At 38.4% G+C, this 23,927-nt stretch overlaps 1 long non-coding RNA gene across 2 annotated transcripts in view; it reads right to left on the bottom strand.

The window, feature by feature from the left end:
* The window catches only part of LOC107974223 (uncharacterized), a 163,985-nt gene that overhangs the window by 5,527 nt on the left and 134,531 nt on the right, over positions 1-23,927 (bottom strand). For both annotated transcript variants that reach the window (XR_010156515.1, XR_001716822.4), the window contains exon 4: positions 18,242-18,322. This is a non-coding gene — a long non-coding RNA (uncharacterized LOC107974223). The remainder of the gene's footprint in view (positions 1-18,241; positions 18,323-23,927) is intronic.

The following is a 23,927-nucleotide window of genomic DNA, read 5'->3' as shown; positions in this document are numbered from 1 at the left end:
CTTCTCAAGGCCATTGAGATGATTTAATGAGATTGCATACGTAAGTTCCCCAGCATAGAGCGGGCTCAACAGTCATATATTGCAGAAAATGATCTCAATCACAGTTGTATTAGTCCATTCTCATGCAGCTATGAAGAAATACTGAAGATTGGGTAACTTACAAAGAAAAGAGGTTCAATTGACCCACAGTTGTGCATGGCTGGGGAGGCCTCAGGAATATTACAATTGTGGTGGAAGGCAACCCTTCAGAGGTTGGCAAGAGAGAAAATGAGAACTGAGTGAAGAGAAAAGCCCCTTATAAAACCATCAGAGCTTGTGAGACCTTACCTTCAAGAGAATAGCATGGGGACAACTGCCCCCATGATCCAATTATCTCCCACTGGGTCCCTCCCATAACACGTGGAGATAATGGGAAGTACAATTCAAGAAGAGATTTGGGTGGGGACACAGCCAAACCATATCATTACAGCCTGGTCCATTTCAAATCTTATGTCTTCACATTTATAAACACAATCATGCCTTGCCAAAAGTCCCCCCAAGACTTAACTCATTCCAGCATTAACCCCAAAGTCCAAGTCCAAAGTCTCATCTGAGACAAGGCAAGCCCCTTCTGTCTATGAGTCTGTAAAGTCAAAATCAAGATAGTTACTCCATCGAGACATTGGGGTTACAGGAATTGGGTAAATACAGCTGTCCCAAATGGGAGAAGGTGGCCAAAACAAAGGAGCTACAGGCCCCATGCAAATCCATAATCCAATAGGGCAGTCATTAAACCTTAAAATTCCAAAATAATCTCCTTTGACTCCATGTCTCACATCCAGGTCATGCTGATGCAAGAAGTGGGCTCCCACAGCATTGGGCAGCTCCATCACTGTGGCTTTGCAAGCTATACTCCACCTGCCAGCTGTGTTCATGGCATTGAGTGTTTGTGGCTTTTTCCAGGCATATGGTGAAAGCTGTCAATGAATCTACCTTTCTGGCATCTGGAGGGCAGTGGCCCTCTTCTCACAGCTCCATTAGGCAATGCCCCAGTGGGGACTCTTTGTGGGCCCTCCAACCCCACATTTCCCTTCTGCACTGCCCTAAAAGAGGTTCTCCATGAGGGCTACACCCCTGCAGCAAAGTTCTGCTTGGACATCCAGGTGTTTCCATGCATCCTCTGAAATCTAAGTGGAAGTCCCCAAACCTCAATTATTGACTTCTGTGCACCTGCAGGCTCAATAACATATGGAAACTGCCAAGGCTTGGGGCTTGCACCCTCTAAAGCCATGCCCTGAGTTGTATATTGCTCCATTTTAGCCATGGCTGGGATGCAGGGCACCAAGTCCCAAAACTACACAGAGCAGCAAGGCCCTGGGCCCAGCCCATGAAACCATTTTTTTTTCTCCTAGGCCTCCAGGCTTGTGATGGGAGGGGCTGCTGTGAAGACCTCTGACGTGCCCTGGAGACTTTCCCCCATTGTGTTGGCAATTATCATTTAGTTCCTTTTTATTTATGTGAATATCTGCAGCAGTCTTGAATTTCTCCCCAGAAAATGAATTTTCTTTTCTATCGTATCATCAGGAATTAAATTTTCCCAACTTTTATGCTCTGCTTCCTCTTGAATGCTTTGCCACTTAGAAATTTCTTCTGCCAGATACCCTAAATCACCTCTCTCAAGCTCAAAGTTCCACAGATATCTAGGGCAGGGACAAAATGCTGCCAGTCTTGTCATAAGACAGAGTAGAAAAAGAGAACTGCAGCACAATTTGTGGTGACCAATAAATGTAAAGCAAAACTTCAGAAAAACAATATCTCCTCAGATAAATCCAGAATTTTTGTTGGTATGTTGGCTTTGGTTCCAATTTGACAAAGCCCAGATGTTGCTTTCATTAGCACCTGGATGACTCCCTGGAACAGTTTGTAAATCTCTAGGGTCCTTCCACCAGGTACTTAGTGCAGCTCCTCTCTTAGCAACATCTGGAGAGGACAGCTTGAAGATGCAGTGGAGCCCACTAAGGCTTCTAGAATGACTATGATGCCATATACTGGAGTATAAGGAGTATATTTATACTCCTTTAGATTTAACCATTTAAAGAAGCTGGTCTTTTTTTTTAAATTGATAGACAATATTTGTACACATATATGGGGTACATGTGATGTTTCGATAAATGCACAGAATGTATAATAATCAAATCAGGGTATTTAGGATACTCATCACCTTAAACTTTATCATTCCTTTATGTTGAGAACATTTCAAATCTTTTCTAACTATTTTGAAAAACACAATACGTTGTTGTTAACTATAGTCATCCTACTGTGCTATCAAACTTATTCATTCTATCTAACTATGTATTTGTATGCATTAACCAACCTCTCTTCATCATTTCACCAGCACACTTTCAGCCTCTAGTAGGAGCTGGTCATTTAAAGCCTTGTTCCAAACTCTCTAAAGTTACCTTTAGAAAGCAGATTTGAAAACTTGGGATTATCAACAACAGTGGTTCCCTCAAAATCTCTTGCTGTTTCCTGAAGCAGAAACAACCCAACTGACGTGAGCTCGCATACTTCATACTGCTGATAGAACAGATTGTTAAAGCACAAAAGCCACTAATGTCTTAAAATAATTTCCCTCCCAAGTACTTAAGGGGCTTGGCAAAGATCACCAGTGGCCCTTCATATTCTCCTCTCCTAAGAACAGCCCAGGATACCTGCAAATTCCCAAAGGCAGGATGTGCAAAAGCATCGCTAGAGCAGCCTCTGGATTCTTATTTCAATAATCAGGTTATATTCTGCCAAGGGAATTTTAAGCCATCAAGGTCATGCTGATGTGTTAGTCGTCATTTTCTAACTGTGACAGGGAATGGTAGCATAGAAAGAGCCCTGCATTCTTTGTCAGCTGACAAGGGTTCTAATCCCAGCTCTGTCACTAGGCAATTATGTGAACTTATGTAAATCATTCAACAGCTCTGGACCCAAGGGCCCTCATCTGTGCAGACTAAATTATTTCTCAGCTCTCATTTAGGACTAAGATTTTATGATCTATACCCTCAATTTGCTTCTGCTTAGATAGCAGGCAGATTGAATGCTCTTTCAAAAGTGCTAACCATCCTTCCTGAGAACACTTGCACACAAGGTTATTAGGTAAATAAAAAAGGAGTTTCTGTTTGCAGAAAAAATATCTTGGTATTATGGCTTCATGTTAATATTTAATGCTTTAATATTATAAAGTCTATGCACATAACACTTTCTATTTCTTATATTTTATTCAACAAATGTGAATTTTGTGAGCATGATATTCCAGACCCCTAATCATCCCAAAATCACTGGGCTCTTTAAATACCTCCAAATTGGAGACACCATTTGAGAACGATTTTTACCCTCTAGCCATTTAATAGTGATTTTGTTTTTGTTTTGATGCCTAAATTACATTTATTTTTAGTTTATTTGTAAATCCAATATATATTGCACCAGCATCTATGCTGAATCATTTATTTACCAATTAAATTACCCATGAATAATATGATGACTCTGGTTTCCCAGAAATAGAGCATCCCTTGGCTGGGTGGGGAGGCTCATGCCTGTAATCCCAGCACTTTGGGAGGCCTAGGCAGGAGGATCACGAGGTCAGGAGATCAAGACCATCCTGGCTAACATGGTGAAACCCCGTCTCTATTAAAAATACAAAAAACATAGCTGGGCTTGGTGGCAGGTGCCTGTAATCCCAGCTACTCGGGAGGCTGAGGCAGGAGAAATGGCCTAAACCCGGGAGGCAGAGCTTGCAGTGAGCCGAGATAGAGCCACTGCACTTCAGCCTGGGCAACAGAGCGAGACTCCGCCTCAAAAAACAAAAAATAAAGTAAAATAAAAATAAAATAAAATGGAGCATCCCTTATAAATGATCTTCTTCATTGACATAGATCTAGTCATGCTCATGTTTTATGATGCTAGTAATTGTAGATCACAGCTTCTACTCCTTTTCATCCCTGTACACTACATGATGATACAGCTTAAATTCATACCTATCAAACATCAGACAGGATTTCACAAGATTCCATTAGAGCAAATTGCTGGATATGGTACAATAATATCTGCAAACTTCTGCCATCCCAGGCTCAAGACGAATGATGACAGACCTGAGGCTAATCACTTTCATAATTCTACTTTAACTGCAGCTGTAAAAAAAAAACTAAGCCAAAAATATGTCAATGATCTATTTCAAATACTTTTTCAGGGGCACAATTTTGGAAGTGGTGTATTTATACATGCAATCACTGAGACAGGTAAAGCCTATGCATATTTAGAGCTGATTTTCTGTATCTGTTTTTCACTTCATGCTTTAATTTGTTAGAATTACTGAGCCCCTTACAAAACTTGGTATTAATAATCACAATAATACATGCTGAAAAACTAATTTATAATTAAGGAACCTGAACTCATAGTTGTTTTATGAACTAATAGAGTTACATTCAATCTTAAATGTGAGACGGCTTATGTTTTCCTGTCTATAAATTGCCCAGGGGAGGAGATAGCCCAAGGTTATGGACATCTATCTGATCATCTCAGGGATCTTATGGGAGTACCAGGTACATCATCAATAACCTCTAGTGAAGTATCTGCTTGTGCTCAATGAAATACACAAGTTTCAATACTATTGGCATCTACAGATTGCCTATGATAGTCCAGTCACTCTGTTGCACACAATATATAAAAAGGAGACTGTGCCCAATTCATATGATTGATGCTTTTTTAGAGGCCACATACAAATAGCTGCTCTGGGGTTCATCTGTACATGAAGAGGGTAAAGAAACCTTCCCAGATGAGAAGAGTGTAACATTCTTTATTTTATTTTATTTTATTTATTTATTTTTATTTATTTATTGTTTGAGACGGAGTCTTGCTCTGTGGCCCAGGCTGGAGTGCAGTGGCATGATCTCGGCTCACTACAAGCTCCACCTCCCGGGTTCATGCCATTCTCCTGCCTCAGCTTCCCGAGGAGCTGGACTACAGGCGTCTGCCACCGCACCTGACTAATTTTTTTGTATTTTTTTAGCAGAGATGGGGTTTCACCGTGTTAGCCAGGATGTTCTCCATCCCCTGACCTCGTGATCTGCCTGCCTTGGCCTCCCAAAGTGCTGGGATTACAGGCGTGAAAATATCCAAAGGAGGGTTGTTAGATGAACCATAGGATGTCATCACAGAGGGAGTAGCAAATCAATACATTTGCACTTTTGTTAATTTGATCAATAGGCCAGTCAATCAAAGTTGGCTTTTTAGATAAGCATTTTTTCCTTATCAGTAAACCATAGCATGGAACTTAGGGTCAAGGCTGACTTAGCATAAAAGAACAATACTAAAAGCCACCTTTTTTTCTCACCTTTCTTAGCACCCTGGTAGCTATAATATATATACATGAAGTAATTAATAAGGGCTTCACTCAACAACAATAACAGCTATATCTATGTAAAATACAAATATAGAGCTGAACATTCCTAATACCTGGTTCTGGTGAGACCATAGTTAAAGCAGACATTAGTGTTAACATAAATGTTCAGAACTCTGCAATAAGTGATTTAGCAGGTGCACACAGAGGTGATTAACAGCACCGAGGAAGATATATCCACATGATCTCTCAGGTCCTATTTAAATCAGTGATCCTATGACTGTGTGAACTTTTGCATAGTTTATCTCTAGTCTATGATAGAAAGCAAAAAAGAATTCACTTAAAATGTACAATAAATCCAGTTGGAGATATCCAGGCAACCTTTGAATTGCAAAGACACAATCACACTGTAAACTAATTTTAACATTTACATAGAGATTGGTTTCAGAGTCATGCATGTGAGACATACCCTACATGTCTTCTTGAGTATATACATTAGCATCACTGATCATAAAGAATGTGGATGAGCAAATCTAAAATCATTACTAACATCTTATTAGAGTTAGCTAATTGCTTTCGTTGAAACAATGCTAATCCCAGTAAAACTAACTGCAGTTTGAAGAAGTCTTAAAAGTATTTCTTGGTAGAGTTAAATATGGGTTACTATAAATAGGAAACGCAGAAAAAGAAAAACCTGTTTTTACAAACAAAAGAAAAATTTCATGCGAAGATAAAAAGCTACAGCCTTTAAACAAGGAACACTGGAATTGACAAAAAAAATGCATAGTACTTTTATTGTAGGAAAGAATGGAAACCTACTAAAAAGATCTCAAGATGGAGACTGTCACCTGGTCCAATATTAGGAAGAGTTAAACGTAAATGCCCATTACTTTACAATTTGGATATTTCAATATTACTATATCTTGTGGTCATTTATTCTCTTTGTTCATCTATCCATTCATCTTGATTTAATTAGGACTGTTCTATGCATATTCATTCAACATTTATCACTTTGTTTTATGCTGGTTACTATGCTACATACTGGAAGTGTTGAGACATTCTTTATGTAGGATGAATAAACAACAGAAGCACAATATGCAATTACCACATGAAAGACAATTGTATGTTGTCATTGAGCACAATTTCACCTTTCTTTTCACGTGATTTGTTGTGGCTGCTGTTAACCAGAGTAGATTGATATAACTATAGAGAATCCAGAGGTACAAGTGATTTCTTGTTGAATTTGCTTGTTTGAAAAAAGGGTGTATATAAGCATGGTTAATGAGAACAACAGTTAATTATTTACTAGAAAAGGCAATTAAATTTCCACCTACTCCATATGTAATGGTTCTCAATACTCAAAATTCTGAAATGAGAGTCTATTTTTTAAGAATCGGACCGTATTTGTTGAAGGTTAGAAAATGAGACAGTGTCAAAATAGTTTCTGTCTATTTAATTCATAGAAAGTTGAAATGCCGTTATTTAGAAACATGCCCAGCTTCAACACTACCCACGAACCATCTGATATTCTTGTCTTTTGAATTCATCCTTCATGGTGATGCTAAAACTCAAGTACTCCCTCACAAAGGCAAATTTCTGAGTTTTTAACCTCAAGAGCCTGAAAGGAAAAAAAAACACCGAGTCTCCTAAGGATATCAAATACAGTTCTCCAAAGTATACTTGACACGGGGAGATGACATTCATATTCTGATAACAATAACAGTTGAGAGAAAATAAACATGCCTCCATGTATTTGCTTGAAGGCATTGATCAATAAAAAAACGCTTATTGAGTTATGTGCCTTTAAGTTCCTACTAAAAAATCACAAACAATTAAAACAAGCATGTTACTTGACTTACCACTTTCTCTTTTCATATTTGACAACTAAGAATATCTTTTAAAAAGCAATTCATTCTACTTAGTGTTAGTAGAGATTATTTCAATATCTTTCACATCATTCTAATATATTAGTAGTTTAAAATATAAAATAGACACCATCTATATAACACATTTAGCTTTGCCTAGGTGGCATTACTTCATGTGCTACAGTGATGAACAAAATGTGTAAAATACAACTCTTTCTATATGTGTGATGATTATCTAACTGTGGAGGAAAGTGCGGACAAGTATCTGCAATAGAGAACTGCATGTGCTAAGATACAGGTGATCAGTTCAGTTGAGTAAGAGCTCTTTTCTGAATGCTAGAGCTGAAATGCTCAATTCTTTTCTAATTTTACATAAGCTATTTTATTATTTAGAATAAAATTTTGCTAAAAGTCCATGTCTTCCTATTCTTTAATATAATTAAATGGGTATTAGAAGTTACTGCATAGGGAACATATAAATTAAATGATGTGAGGGGTGTTCTAGTTTCAGCAGATAGATGATAAATTGCTTTGAGAAGAGTTGGCTCAAAGAAAAACAGCAATAAAGGCCTATGGTAGAAGAAGCCTTCATAGAGAACACAATAACTCAGCTGTCACAGGTCACTGGGCTCTTGGAGAGCTGACAATAAAGTAAACGCAAAGCTGATTCTATAGACTGACTCAGACCACAGGCTTAGAAATACACCCACCCACTAAGGTGAATATTGCCATATGTTAGGCAGAACCACTTCCCAACAAACACGGAAATATCGAAATTTGGGAGATCCAAAGACCCAAAAGGATATCAATTGGCTTTGATGCACAGTTTTGGAACATGGACAGAATTTTCTGAATTCTGGAAGAGAAAGTTGGAAAAAGATGAATTTCATTTTATAATAGGCTTTACTTTACTCAATCCAATAGAAAACCCATCATGAGATGACAAAACCAGAGTGGCAGTGGCACTCCTAAGGTGACAGAGGATTCAAGACTCAGGCACTAAAAAGATTAAAATTATTTTTTTAAAGGGGGGTGGTGGATCATTCCTCCTAGGTCAGTTTTCCCTGTAAGAGTAAACAGAGAGGGAGTCAGGAAGGGAGAAAGAGACAGACACACACACACACACAAACACACACACACACACACACAGACTGATTAATTAAAGTAAATACGTAGGAATCAACCTAACACTTTCAATGCAAATGGGCTGGAGTTGTCCACCCCAGTGGAAGTTTAAGTACAGCATTTTGAATAATACAGTAATCAGTTTTTTTTACTGCAGTGGTTTTTCTTGATATGTATCTTACATTGAACACACATTTTGTTTTGGTTTTAAAAGCTGAGGACCAGTTATAAGAAAAGATTTGGAGGAATATATGAAAAGGCTGAGCTAGTTTCCCCTACTCCCTGGAGTAGAAAATAAATAAAATTTCCAACTTAGATGTAGGACTAATAAGGGGGAAGCAAAACGTCCTTGTGATGGAGTCTTCCTAAATAGCAATGGTCTGACTTGTCTAAGGAAAAGAAAGGGTAAGACACAGTTCAGATAGTTTTTCAAGTCTGAAAATGAAGGGTACTAATTCTTCACTTTAGAAGTATATTCCAAATAAATTAAAGTTCTATTTTCAGAACGACATGGGAAAGGGAGTGTTGAAAGGTAAGATTGATGTCTCTATGTAAAAAGGGACTAAAGCTGCATCAGAGTGGCCTCAAAAGGAATAACAAGAACACTTTGCTAGACCTGGACCTAGAGGGGACTCTTGTTTGGGAATAGCTGCAACATTCATGTAATAGCTGTGGCATTCATGTAACAAAGGATGAAGCTGGAACAGGTTAACCTCAGTGGATACCAGACTGGATAGATGGCGAATAAGGGCAAATGTTCTCACTCCTAAATATGTAAGCATCATTGCCACCACCCCTTCATACATTAAGGAAAGCCAACCAGATGGTAAAGAGAAATTTCAAAGTGTCTGACAATTTTTTCACCACCCGTTAGAATTACATTTCAATTAGAAATAGTTTTGTTGCGCAACATTAAAGTAACACTTCATGCTTGCCTGAATTTGTGGACTAGATGTTTACCTAACATGCACTTTGTATCGATAGCATCAACAAAACAAAATAAGACAAAACACAACACTCAAATCTATCACAGGATCAACTTCCCTGGGTTTCCCTAGACTGCTGATAATTTCAACTTTAAAAACATTTTGCTATGTTAAATGTATTCTATCAGATCTTCTTGGTTTCTTTGCCCTGTCTCTATGTTCCCCCCTCTTTTTATAAGGTTCTCCTCACTGTTTTTTCAGTGTTGGACTCCAGTTGGACCTCAAATGTGCTATAGGTTTCAGATTGATCCTGGTAAACCAGACCACCAACCAGACTCCATGGACCTCATATATTAGGAACATTCACATTAAACTCTACTCTTCATATAGGATAAGCCAGTCAAATTATTTAATAGCTTCCCACAATTTCATTATGTGTAGGTAAGATATGCAATATGTCAAACTAGCACGAGGGAGTTATATCTTCATTATATTAATTGATTGGCATACTGGTTTTGCCCCCAGAGAGACTGACACAGCTGGACCTGGAGAGAAGAGTAGCAGGAAGGTTAACTGGTAACTAACATTCAATGAGGAAGAAGAGTGATCTAGGATCCAAAGACAGCAGAGCAGGTCTTTCTATTTCCCGAGAGCCAGGAGCCTAGCAAACACCCCCAGGAGATGAGCTGCAGCAGAGCAACAATACCCCTGCCTATTCATCCCCTCAACAGTCGCTTATTTCTGACACCCCCTCCTCCACCCAAGGCAACAACCAAACAAACAACAACTTAGAAAAAGGGGAGGGGTTAGAAAGAAATCCTGGACTCCCTAAAAGGAAGGGAGGGCATAAAGTGAGTGCCTTGACTTCTGTTAAAAAGAAAAACTTTAGTCGAATTACATTTCAAGGAGTTTAATTGAGTAATGACGATTTGCGAATGGTGCAGCCCCCAGAATCACAGCAGATTCAGAGAGACTCCAGGGATGCCTTGTGGTTAGAACAAATTTATCAACAAAAAAAAGGGAAGTGACATTCAGAAATCAGAAGTGAGGTACAGAAACAAATGGATTAGTTACAGCTTGGCGTTTGCTCAGCAGCGTATGAATGGCCGAAGTATGGCTGCTGGGATTGACCAAGACTCAGCTATTGTTATAGGCACATACTCCTGAGTTAGGTTTTAATCTTGTCCACCTTTTAAGTTAGGCTGCAGTTCATCTGCAAGGACTCAAATGTAGAAGTACAGAGTCCTTCTCAGGCCATATTTAGTTTGCTTTAGCATTTCCATTTCCGAAAATACACTAAACTCCGTTTATCCCTATTACTCCTTGCACTAACAACTGCTTTTATCTAAGAGGAAAAGTGAGATGCTACAACAGAGACTCAAAATTACAGTGGCTGAAAGAAATGGAAATGCACAAGTATATTCCTCTCATATGACAGTACTCAAGGCTCAAGTTGCTGTACTATAGGCATGTTTAAAGATTGAGGAAGGAGAGAAGAGATAAAGAGAGAGAGAAAAAAAGGAGAGGAAGAAGAAGGAAGAGAGGGGCAGGGAAAGGAGGCTTGCTGCTCACCTACTGTGGGACTGAACTGAAACAGTAGCAAGTGCCTCTACTGGTGGGGACAACAATGCCACCACCACTAAACAAAGCCAAATAAAACTCAACTAAACAAAACGGAAGCAGCATAGTGTTAGAAATGCTTGTTCCCTAGTGCCATAAAGAAATAGCACTAGAACATAAATGTCATTTCCTCAGCAAGGCCATTTTTTTTTTTACTTTCTGCAGAAAGGGTACACTCGCCAGCAGTTTTGCCACTAGAGTACACCAAACAAAGGAGACAGGCTCATTTATAACCTGACGCATCCACCCCACTGCTGTGTCCAGTTTCCATTGGCTGGAATGGGACCTCACATTCTGTATTTGTCCTGATTGGCTAGCAACTTAGAACTTTTTTAAAAAGGCAAAGGCAGAGGAGAACAAAGGAAGGAGGAACAAACTTATGGAATGCTGAGAAAGGTAAAAACAGGCTATGACCTAAAGCTTGCTTGGACCAGTATAAGCAAGCCAGGGCAAATATTTAGGCTACATTGTGGGAGCTATGAACATGAAGTACACTGATTTCTTTATTACGGCTAGCAGATATTTAAGAATGTTAGCACGGGTCTTTGAATAAATTTTGCTTCTAAGAGAAGTTACTATTTATTCCTAATTGGATGGGGAGGAAAGTCTTTGAAGAGGAACCTCTACTTTACTTTTTACAATAGGTTGAACTTTGGGATGTCTGACCAAATGTTTTCCGTCTCACCACTCAGAGTGGCCACATGCCAGTTGCAAAGAATAAGATTATATTCATGAGCAAGTCAGAATCTGTCCTGTGATAAACGCCTGGGGGATGAAGGTCAGCATCTGCTCTGTCATTTGAATTTGATATTAGAAAATTTAAATCTGAAAAGAGAATCTCGAAGTGGGTATCAGAAGAAGAGAAGATGTGAGGGACAAGAGGATAGGATCTACAGTGCTGTTACATCCTCACTGGCATCAACAATTTAGACTCATCTCTATATCCATGTGTAACTTGTTACAGGTAGGGGTTAATTTAGCCTATTTTCATTCTTTATGCCTTTAAATACATAAAACATACTTTGAAACTGACTTTTATGAATTTGTTTGTAGATTTAATTATTTTCCTTATTCTGATTATTTATACTTTATTTCTCAGTCTGCAGTCATAAGCTGGCCTCAACACACTAAAGTATATTCAGCATTATCACACTGAAACACCAAAAAGGCTGAGATGCACATAATTTGAAGAGTGAAAATGGCTCGAGAGCATGAAGTCTCATTATCTGTAGGTAGGTAACCAAAATCTGTGTCTAGATATTTAAATATAAATAGCTCCTGATATCTGGACTGTGACAGATATAAGTCACATTATCACTTCTTAATTACCTCCATTACTAACTTCATTATTTCTTTTAGCTTTAAGAAGAATCTGCATGAGCTCATGGGGCTCAACTGCTTCAGGTGAAAGAGAAATGAGCACTTTTCCATGGGTACATTACTGGGATTTTGTTGATACACATCACATTCCAACCCCAGGTTATGCTAAATGAGTGACTAAAATGATCCTTGGGGAGCTTGTGGCATATGTGGGCTCCCTTAGCAACCCAAATGCCTAAAGCCAGCTCTGCCTATCACATTTTCCAGTCTCTCCCTATTCATATCACCTTATCTCCTGGAGCTCTTGGTGTAGTGTTCTACCTAGAGGGCCATTTTGCTTTTCTCAGATAGCAGGTATATTTTAACATCAACATTTTTTTTTATTATTGAGATACAATTTATTTTTAAGGAAAAGTCTTCATAGTGTCATAGTATATTATGCAATGGGACTTTAACTTCCCCAGAGTTACATAAATTCTGAAGAATTGAATTGAAAATTCAAGATCACATTTTCTTCATTGCTGATAGATAATGGGACAATTAGCTGTGTCGTATTCATACACTTTGGGACATATTTTGTTGGTGGTTACTATTTTCCAGTAATATCCTCTCTCCTGTCTCTGATTATCAGCTGAAAATCTTCAAATTCCTTTGCCCTTTTCTTCATGCAGATACTTAATCTCTTTCACTTATAGGTTTATGCTATATATTCACTGAGTGCTTGTCAAGAGCTGCAGCTCCTATTTTTGTCTTGGACATATGTTGACTAAATATTTTACCTGCATTGAGAAGGATTTACTCAATGTTCAAATTATGTCAAAACAACTCACTGAAAAGTGAAGAATTCCAGTTATGTGTTTTGAACTCTACAAGAAATTTTGTAATAGGCATTTGCTAAACTACTAAAATGTGCTAACACTGTTCTGGGCACTACACAAATCTAGTGTCCAATACATACTCCCTGGCCTCAGTTTAGAGAGGTTAAAGAGTATTACACAACAAAGTATGGAAAAACAAATTATGTACAACGTAAGATAATGATAAAAACATTGACAGTTGACGCAAGTTTTGTTTTGGCCATACTAACTGTGAAACTTTAGGTGAGTTATTTCCAAACTTGGTTTCGTCATTTGCATAATGAGATAACAATAATAATGTTTGATCTGAGGAAGAAATAGGAACAAAAATGTAACGTTCTTAGAATAGTGTTGGCACATTCTAAGTAAGCATTAAATAAATCTCAGTTATTTCTATAATTTTCTGTAAAGCAATCAAAATATAGGGTTGTGTTCAGAGCTATGGAGGTTAAGAGAAACAAGATATTTCTCTTGAATAAGAGTAGACATTATGTGTGGCCACAGACGTGATGTATAAACTGGATTGATCTTTATGAATTAGTAGAAACATTCTTTGTCTTGGTCCCACTGTTAAAACATGTATGTAGGTACGCATGTGTATGTGTGCATATGAGTGGGGGTGTTCAGAGATAGCTCTAATTTGTATTTTGTTTCTGTTCTCCCCCATATTAGGCCATTTTCAGGCTGCTGATAAAGACATACCTGAGACTGGGAAGGAAAAGAGATTTAATTGGACTTACAGGTCCACATGGCTGGGGAGGCATCAGAATCATGGTAGGAAGAGAAAGGCACTTTTTCCAAGGCAGAGGCAAGAGAGGAATGAGGAGGATGCAAAAGCAGAAACCCCTGATAAACCCATGAGATCTAGTGAGATTTATTCACTATCACAATAATAGCACGGGAAAGACCTGCCCCATGATTCAATAACTCCCTCTGGGTCCCTCCCACAACACATGGGAATTCTGGGAGATAAAATTCAGATTGAGATTTGGGTGAAGACACATCAGAACCATATCATTCCTCCCTTGGGCTCTCCAAATCTCATGTCCTCACATTTCAAAACCAATCATGCCTTCTCAACAGTCCCCCAAAGTTTTAACTAATTTCAGCATTAACCCAAAAGTCCACAGTACAAAGTCTCATCTGAGACAAGGCAAGTCCCTTCTGCCTATGAGCCTGTAAAATCAAAAGCAAGCTAGTTACTTCCTGGATACGATGGGGATTCAGGTATTTGGTAAATACAGCAGTTCCAAATGGGTGAAATTGGCCAAAATAAAGGGGTTACAAGGCCCATGCAAGTCTGAAATGCAGTGGGACAGTCAAATTTTAAAGCTCCAAAATGATCTCCTTTGACTCCAGATTTCACATCCAGATCTCACTAATGCAGGAATTGGGTTCCCGTGGTCTTGGGCATCTTTGCCCCTGTGGCTTTGCAGGGTACAGCCTCCTTCCTGGCTCCTTTCACAGGCTGGCATTGAATGTCTGTGGCTTTTCCAGGTGCACAGTACAAGCTGTCAGTTGATTTCAGTTGATCCACCATTGTGGGGTCTGGAGGATGGTGGCCCTCTTCTCACAGCTCCACTAGGCAGCGCCCCAGAAGGGACTCTGTGTAGGGGCTCCAACCCCACATATCCCTTCCACACTGTCCTAGCAGAGGTTCTCCATGAGGGCCCCACCCCTGCAGCAAACCTTTGCTTGGGCATCCAGGCATTTCCATACATCATCTGAAATCTAGGCAGAGGTTCTCTAACCTCAATTCTAGACTTCTGTGCACCCGCTGGCTCAACTCCATGTGGAACCTGCCAAGGCTTGGGGCTTTCACCCTCTGAAGTCACAGCCTGAGCTCTATGTTGGCCCCTCTCAGCCATGGCTGTGACACAGGGCACCAAGTCCTTATCCTGCACACAGCACGGGGATCCTGGGCCTGGCCCAAGAAATCACTCTGCCCTCCTGTGATGGGAGGGGCTGCCATGAAGGTCTCTGACATGGCCTGGAGACATATTCCCCATGTTCACTGGGATTAACATTAGGCTCCTTGTTACTTATGTGAATTTCTGCAATTGGCTTGAATTTCTCCCCTGAAAATAGGTTTTTCTTTTATATCACATAGTCAGGCTGCAAATTTCCCAAACTTTTATGCTCTGTTTCCCTTTAAAAATAGAATGCCTCTAACAGCACCCAAGTCACCTCTTGAAAGCTTTGCTGCTTAGAAATTTCTTCTGCCAGATACCCTAAATCATCTCTCTCAAGTTCAAAGCTCCACAAATCTCTAGGGCCACCAGTATCTTTGCTAAAACGTAACAAGAGTCACCTTTGCTCCAGTTCCCAACAAGTTCTTTATCTTCATCTGAGACCACCTTTGCCTGGACCTTACTGTTCATATCACTATCAGCATTTTTTTCAGAGCTATTCAACAAGTCTCTAGGAGGTTCAGACTTTCTCACATTTTCCTGTCTACTTCTGAGCCCTCCAAACTGTTCCAACCTCTGTCCGTTACCCAGTTCTAAAGTTGCTTCCACATTTTCGGGTATCTTTTCAGCAATGCCCCACTCTACTGGTACCAATTTACTGTATTAGTCCATTTTCATGCTGCTGATAAAGACAGATCTGAGACTGGGAAGAAAAAGAGCTTTAGTTGGACTTACAGTTCCACATAGCTGCAGAAGCCTCAGAATCATGGTGGGAGATGAAAGACACTTCTTACATGATGGTGGCAAGAGAAGAATGAGGAAGAAGCCAAAGTGGAAACGCCTGATAAACCCATCAAATCTCATGAGACTTGTTCACTCATATTCTCATGAAAATAGCATGAGAAAGACCAGCTCCCATGATTCAATTGCCTCCCCTGGGTCCCTCCTGCAGCACATGGGAATTCTGGGAGATACAATTCAAATTGAGATTTGCGTGGGGGCACAGCCAAACCATATCATCCCCTAAATAATTAAATAGTCTCATTAAATCCATTGTGTCATTTATAACTCTTTGGTTGCAACATAATCTTATTATTTATAAAGAGAATAAATAATAAAAGAGACTTATTATTTATAAAGAGAATTTGCTGCACGTTAGTGGAATGCATGCAATCAAATGGAATGATGAAGAACTAGGCCCAGAAAAGTAAGGAATCAGCAGTTATGGTAATGGAAACTACTCAGAAGCATCATTTGGCCCCCTCTGCTAGAATGAACAAACTCCAACTGTTTGTTTTATTCTTTCTTCCCTTTAGGATACAAAATTTCTTGTATTGTCCCACCCCTGCAGGGTCTGCTGTTCTTGCCCCCCACCCTTTAAAGGTGTCAATGTCAAAACACACCACACTGCTCGTAACAGAATCACAAGTAATTAAATGGTTTATTAATAAGGAATATGTGAGCAAAGAGAGATACTGGCTGAGGGGCCCACAGATAGCAATTGGGAGAAGGAAAGAGAAAGAATATGGTCCTGTGGCAGCTGGAACAATGTTGAATAATATTAAATAATGTTGGGTGCAGACTAATTGTGGCTGGTCTCTCCTGTTGCATGGGTGGAAGGTCAGAGGGTCAGGGCAAGTTGCATTGCATGAGATTAGTGAGACCTAATTAGAAAAAAGCAGGATGGGGCATCTGACAGTGTCCATCAAGTTAACTGAAAACAGTTTAACCAAATGCAGTTTTGTTGCAAGTGACGTATTGCTTCAGATGTTATTTCTCTAAAGCTCCCACTGAAGACTGAGAAAGACTGAAGGATCACACTTTGGTAATGTGACCACCTTCTGTCTATGGCAGTGACTTTCACTTTGTCTTACTGTTCCACCACGACTCCACACACTGGAAGATGACTGCTCCTTAAAAGGAAAGGAAACAAGTACTAGGTAGCCAGATGATCAGAGGGAGCAACTACCAGCCCCGAGAGTGTAATGACTGCCATTCTTTGAAATCTTTTGAAAAGTTTTCTTTCTTCTGCTACTTTACAATAAAAGCAAGAAATTTGATAAGAAATATTTTTTGGGGGTGGAGAAATGTTATATTGAAAGACACACAGAAACAATAGAGAGGGGGAGAGAGAATTTCAAAAAGTATACAGGTAAAAACAAGGATAGTATTCAGATTTTAAATCCTTCTCTTTGAAATCTGTGCTATGCACAAACTTGTGCATATTACTAATCCTCAAAACCGCCTCTATGTTTGTTACAGAACTTCATGAGATATAGCAACCTTCCAAAGAATTCTTGAGGTAAAATTTTCACCATAGCATAAGAAAAAGTATTCAATAAATGTTTCTCCCATCCTGGGTCCACTGTGGACCAACTTCATGACTTTGGAAAAATATTTCCCTTATTTTTGTTCATTTGCAAAATGATGTGTGACTCTCTGAGTCGTTTTGAGGATGAAAAGTGATTAAAAGTATATATTAATAAACAAGCAAAATATGATTGTTATTAAAATCCACTTGCTTTCGCATTTCCTGGAGAATAAGTGTTTTGTTCAATATGCAGCAAACTGTAAGGACTGTCTGGCAGTTAAAGCAAAGTGGTAACTACATTTGAGATTTTCCTTAAGGCACTGAGGAACTCTGAGCACCCAAAAATGGTTTGCATTAAGCTCAATTTGGCCTCTTGTCTATTAGTATTGGAGGCAGTAAAATGAGATAATCCAAGGAAATTTTTGTACCAATGTTTATTGAGTACTTATTCTATCTAAAAATTTTGCTAGTTACCATGGCAGTGAGTGAACCAATATGAAAAGTCTTCCATTGTAAAGAGAAATGCATACAAATAAATAAAAAAAATAATAATGTAGATAAAAGGTAAGAGTGCAATGCATTATAGAAGAGATAAGCCATTTTTCTGAGGGAATTTACTCAAGTTCTTATGATCACAACGATATAAAATCAGTGGTGTGCTGGGGTTCCTACAAGCTCAGTGAGCCCATTGTATGCATTTCTTCTCAACCTAGCTTTCGGTGCTGTATCCTTGGTAGCTTGAACTTGGCCATGGTGGGGAAGGATACACATGACAGAAACAGACAAATGTTGTAAATCAGAGCTTCACAAGCACTTCTAAAGCCATTAAAAAAATATTTACGCAATAGTGCTCATATACTACTGTATATAATTCTAAAAGAAAAAAATTTGAAGAGGAAAAGAATTATTTATATTTCTTTAGGCTAAAACAACTTGATATTTTACCTTTTTTTTTCCTTTCTCTGAAGTCCTGGTTAGCATGCTTATAACAGTTCTAGAGTGATTGTTTTCCTCTTTTCTAGGAATCTGAAGAAAAACAGAAATAAATAACTTAAAGCTCCTAATAAATGATTTTCTTAAGGCATAAGATAAATTTGGTTGATTGAGAATTTTAATAAGGGGTTATGTAAGTTTTAAACATTTCCCTCCAACTGATAGTATCATTACTTTCCATCACAGATAATAATAACTCTCATCATATGTTATAGATGAATGCATAGCAAAAATGAAATACCCAACTAGAAAACTCTTGCAAAAAAATGGCTAAGCACTGGCTGCAGTGTTCAATAGGCCTGAGGCAATAATAACTTGCCTAAATACCAACTGAAATTCACAGAACAGCTTTGCTGGATTGAATGCAATTTTGCTTAGTACAAATTAATTTCAGTTTCCTTTTTCACTGGTGATCACCAAGGATCCAGGTCCTACTGCCAATAAATAACACTTCATTTGTTTCTTGAAGTAATTATTTGTGTGCAATAGAACTTTCAGAAGCCAGTTTTTGTAGCCTCCAGCTATCACTTCTCCACAAGAGCCCTCTAAATTAGTTAACTTATAGCAATTACTTCTGTACCAGGTGATTATCTTTCTAACCCAATCAATTTGTCTACATTTTCATCACTACAAAGTCTTTAAGCTGGGAGAAAAATATACATGCTTGGATACCTGGTAGAGGTTAAATTTCCATTTTATAGTTGCTCTTTTTGGCTTACATAATTGTAAAAACCTGATGAATTATTTGGTAATGTTCTTCTATAATAACTTTCTATCATTGACTCAGGGTTTAACTTGTTTTAGAAGAGTACATCTTATATTTCCCCTGAATTGCTACAGGTGGGGACAGCTTACAGGGCACTGCTGCTACTCTTAGTGACCTGTATACTGAGACTGGTCCATTAGGCTTTTAGTGGTCTGCTGCAGGCAGGAGACATTTATACCTGAGGGTGAGGTTTTAATTGCTAACACTTCCTAAAGGAAGGTGAAGGTAGACAAAAGGAAAAGAAAAGAAAAGAAAAGGTCAGGAACACAAAATGAGTTCTAGGGGAAAAAGGTAGAAAACAGAAGATTCCCATTGTATTTTTCAGAGGATGTTTCAAAGAACTATTCATTATATTAGGACTTGATGTTCTAAGAACATGAGGAATATGGAAAGGACCTGGATTCCTGAGTTTTTTCACCTAGATCTCCTCTAGATTGTTGAGATGCTCTCTCCACAACTGGAAAGGTTAGTTGCCACAGAAGTAAGACGCTGAGACAGCTGAGAACGAAGACACACATGCCAGACCATCCCAAGGGCAGTCCTGAAGGGCAGTGGGATTCATTCGGTAGGGTAAGTACAGAGATTGGAGAGCCACACAGATTAGAGTGATAAACCTGATTCACACCCTAGCAGGTTTTCAACCTTGGCTAAATTTCTCCCCCACACCCTGAATGTCTGTAATGACATGGAGGTAAAAATGACAGCTGGGATATACTGAACACTCGAATGTTCCCGCCACCAGGTCAGATGATTTACCTCCTTCACCTGCTTTGAGTCACATCACTAGCAAATGACAGAGTTAGAATTCAAACCCAGGAAGTCTCATTTCAAAGCTCACTTTCTTATCCATTATGCTTTACTAACCACTGTATTTCTCATCTAGTTGATAACAACGCAAAATACGTATGAGGAGCACATATGATTGTTGTGTAACAAAATACCACAATTTTAGCAGCTTGAAACAATACCCATGTATTAGCTCGCAGTTCTGTCAGTCATAAGTCAAGCATGGGGTGGTAGGTTTCTCTGCCTGTATATCACAGCTGGGTATCAAAATACAAAGGCTGAAATAAAGGGATCAGCTGAACTGATTTCTCACAGAGGTTCTGGGGGTTGCAGGGTTAGGGAGGGAATCTGCTTCCAAACTTAGTCTTGTGGTTGGTAGAATGAAGTTCCTTGCAGTTGATGAACTGAGGTTTCTATTTCCCTAAAAACTATCAACTGGGGACTGTCTCAGTTCCTAGAAGCAGATGCTCTCACTGGGAACCCAACATGGGTGTTTGCTTTCCTCAGGCCAGCCAGAGTGGATATTTCTTACTTCTTCTTTTTGACCAGTCAGAGCAATCTCTCTGCTCTTGCAGGAATAACATGATTAAATCAGTCTACTTGGATAAATTCTCATTCTTAAAGACACATATGTGCCACCTAATATAACTTGATCACAGGAGTAAAACATTTTCTTTGTACAACCCTATGTATTATGTAGAACATCCACAATAGGAGCAGAAAATCTTATGCACCATTTTAGGAATCTGTCTGTAATGTGAAGGGTAACAATCTCAAATGGTTGTGAGAATTAAAAGTAATAATTTTATGTAATATATTTAGCACCTTGATTAGCATATAACACTTGACACCTGGTAGCAATGATGATGATGATAATGATGATGATGACGACTATGGGTTTGAAAGTTTGGGTCTCCCCCAAATTCATATGTTGAAACATAATCACAAATATGATGGTGTTAAGAAGTGTGGCATTTAGAGTTGATGAGATCATAAAAGCTGACCCCCCATGAATCAAATTAGTGCCCTTATAAAAGAGGACCAAGGGACACTCCTCTCCCCTTCTGCAATGTGAGCTCAGAGTGAGAAGATAACTGTGAGAAACTGGGCCCTCCCCAGACACCAGATCTGCTGATGCTTCAATCTTGGACTTTCTGGTCCCTAGAACTGTAAAAAATATATATTTCTGTTGTTTATAAGCCACTCAATCTATGGTATTGTGTTATAGCAGCCTGAAAGGACTAAGACAATGATGATGATGACTCAAAAAGAGATAGATTCTGACTTCCAAGGGACAAGCACGGAATCAAAAGCAGGATATAGAATTAGAGATACAGAGTCTCTCTCACTCTCTTTCTGTGTGTGTGTGTGTGTGTGTGTGTGTGTGTGTAAATATATACACATAGATATGCTTTCACCCCAAAGCAAACCTTAATATGCACAAGACAAGTGATATACAAGCCATGGTTATTGGGTATTATAAATTATGACTGTGTCAAATTAAGTTTCATGGTAATATCTATTAAGTCAGGTTAAGGCAACAATATCGGAGCTCATAATTCTTTTACATCCATATTTTATCATAGTTTATTTAAAACCAAACTGTAAACAAGAAAATAAAATAGGATATACTACTTTAAATCATCACATTTTGCAACAAAACATTATTCAGATATACAGATTCTATATCAAGAATTCTTGACATTAATGAGAATGAAAATTATGGAATGAAAAAAAGCTTTCTTGTTTCATAAAACAGATAATGAGAGCCTACTTTGTGCTAGGAAGTGATGATATGTAGCAGGAATAAATAATATCTACTCTCAACCAATTGCAATGTATTTAATGGTGAAACAAGTAAATCAATGACTATATAATCTGATAAGAAGTATACTAAAATTATGCTCAGAAAGCTATAGTGATGAATTTTATTTTAAAATATGTAGCTTGACCTATAACTTCGATTGTAGACTGTGATTGTGACTGTATATTCCATTAATGTGGAGATTACAGACTTAGTTTACTCTTCACTTTTCCTCTAGTTCCTATCATACAATGACACATACAATTGTTTGTAATATATGTAATTTTAATGAATAAAAAATTAGCAGATAATTTATCTATTTGGTTACTGGTATCTGTCCCCTTTCTCTTAATTATTCTCATAAAAAAATATTGTCTATCTATACCATTTTCTTCCCTGCATCCAATTTTAGGGAAATTCTACTCCATTCCTGGTTTAGAGTTTAGCTGCAACTCCATCAGACTATCTTGTGGCTCTCATCTAGGATAATTTTTTTTCCCTCCAGGATACATTCAGCATGCCTAGAGACATTTTTCCAGTGAGAAGGGGTTGTAAATTGCTACTGGCCTCTAGTGATTAAGGCTAGAGATATTACAGCATATTCTACAGTGCAGAGGACAGTAACTCTCCACATCAACTAATTATCTGGCCCCAAATGTTAATAATAGAGATATTGAAAACTCTGGTCTAATCTCATTTTTCTAGCCCCAGCAATTGGCTCAGGGATGAACACCTGATCTAAATTGGTCTAATCAGACCAAAGGTTGAAAACTTTCTTTGATGGTTAGGGGAAATGAGGCTCTGTGGGAGCATTCATCGAATGAGAAAATATACAGAGCTGCAATGTAGAGAAACAATTTAAGATCAAGAAGGGAATGTTTTATGTGATTAGGGTCCAACTCAAGATAAGCCAAAGAGTACTAAGAGAGATTAGCACGATTTGAGCAACCACACTGAATATACTCTCTGAGGCTTTTTTCAACCTCTCAATATTTTAGACATATAATCCAATAAGTTTCTTTTAAATTATTTAAGTCCTGGGGTTTGGGTTACTTGCAACAAATAACTTTTATTCTGAAGAAGAATATATGAATAAATTATAAATAAGGCACAAATGAAAACTAAATGTTATTTATTAAATTATGTTATATTTGCAAAAATATTGAATATTTTTGCATTTTTTTGAAAAATAATGTTTTAAAATCTTTAAGAGGGGACTGTTTTGCTATACCCTGTGTATTAGTCTATTTTCACGTTGCTGATAAAGACATACCCAAGACTGGGAAGAAAAAGAGGTTTAATTAAACTTAACAGTTCCACAGGGATGGGGAGGCCTCAGAATCATGGCAGGAGGTGAAAGGCACTTCTTATATGGCAGCAGCCAGAGAAGAATGAGGAAGAAGCAAAAGCGGGAAACCCCTGATAAACCATCAGAACTTGTGAGACTTATTCACTATCACAAGAATAGCACAGGAAAAGACCAGCCCCCATGATTCAATTGCCTCCCCCTGGGTCCCTCCCACAACCCGTGGGAATTCTGGGAGACACAATTCAAGTTGAGATTTGGTGAGGACACGGCCAAACTATATCACCCTGTGATATATTCCACTATCCTAATTATCAAGAGAGAGAGAAAGAGAGAGGGAGAAGGAGGAACTTTATTTTAGAGATAGGATTTAGATGCACTTAATCATTTTCTCTTCAAGTTTAAAGCCCTCCTTCCCTTACCCTTCTATGCTAAGTCATTGTCTAAAGATAAAATAAGGTTTTATGAAGAGTGTCTCCAAAACACAATTACCCCCAATCCTAGACTGGGAACAGAATTATATTGAAAACTCACTTGATAGAAAGGCAGCTAGCATTGGAATTCATTTTCTCTTATTTGATGAGCCCTGTCTCGACCATACAATGTAACAAATGAAAACATATTATCCTATCCTTTAATACTGAAAATGTTCTCAGGACTCCTACTAGTATAAATATTTAACATTGTGAAGTAAGGCAACAGAAGAGAGTCACAGGGCATTGCTGTTAACTTTAGAAGAGAGTCATAGGGCTTTGCTCTTATCCTCAGTTATTATAAATATATTTGTCTCAAACAAATGAAGCAGTAACAAATAGAGAATTAACATATTTTTCATGCTAATTGAGGACAACATTTACTCTTAGATTCTTCCAGGGAGCAGGACAGTTACTGTCAATACACACTCTGTGCAGATGTAGCTCCTCTGTGCTATCTCACACAGCCAGAATAATATTCCCCAAAATCTATTGAAGTCATG

Source organism: Pan troglodytes, chromosome 3 (genome assembly GCF_028858775.2).
Source record: "Pan troglodytes isolate AG18354 chromosome 3, NHGRI_mPanTro3-v2.0_pri, whole genome shotgun sequence".
NCBI lineage: Eukaryota > Metazoa > Chordata > Mammalia > Primates > Hominidae > Pan > Pan troglodytes.
This window is presented reverse-complemented; position numbering and strand designations above follow the sequence as displayed.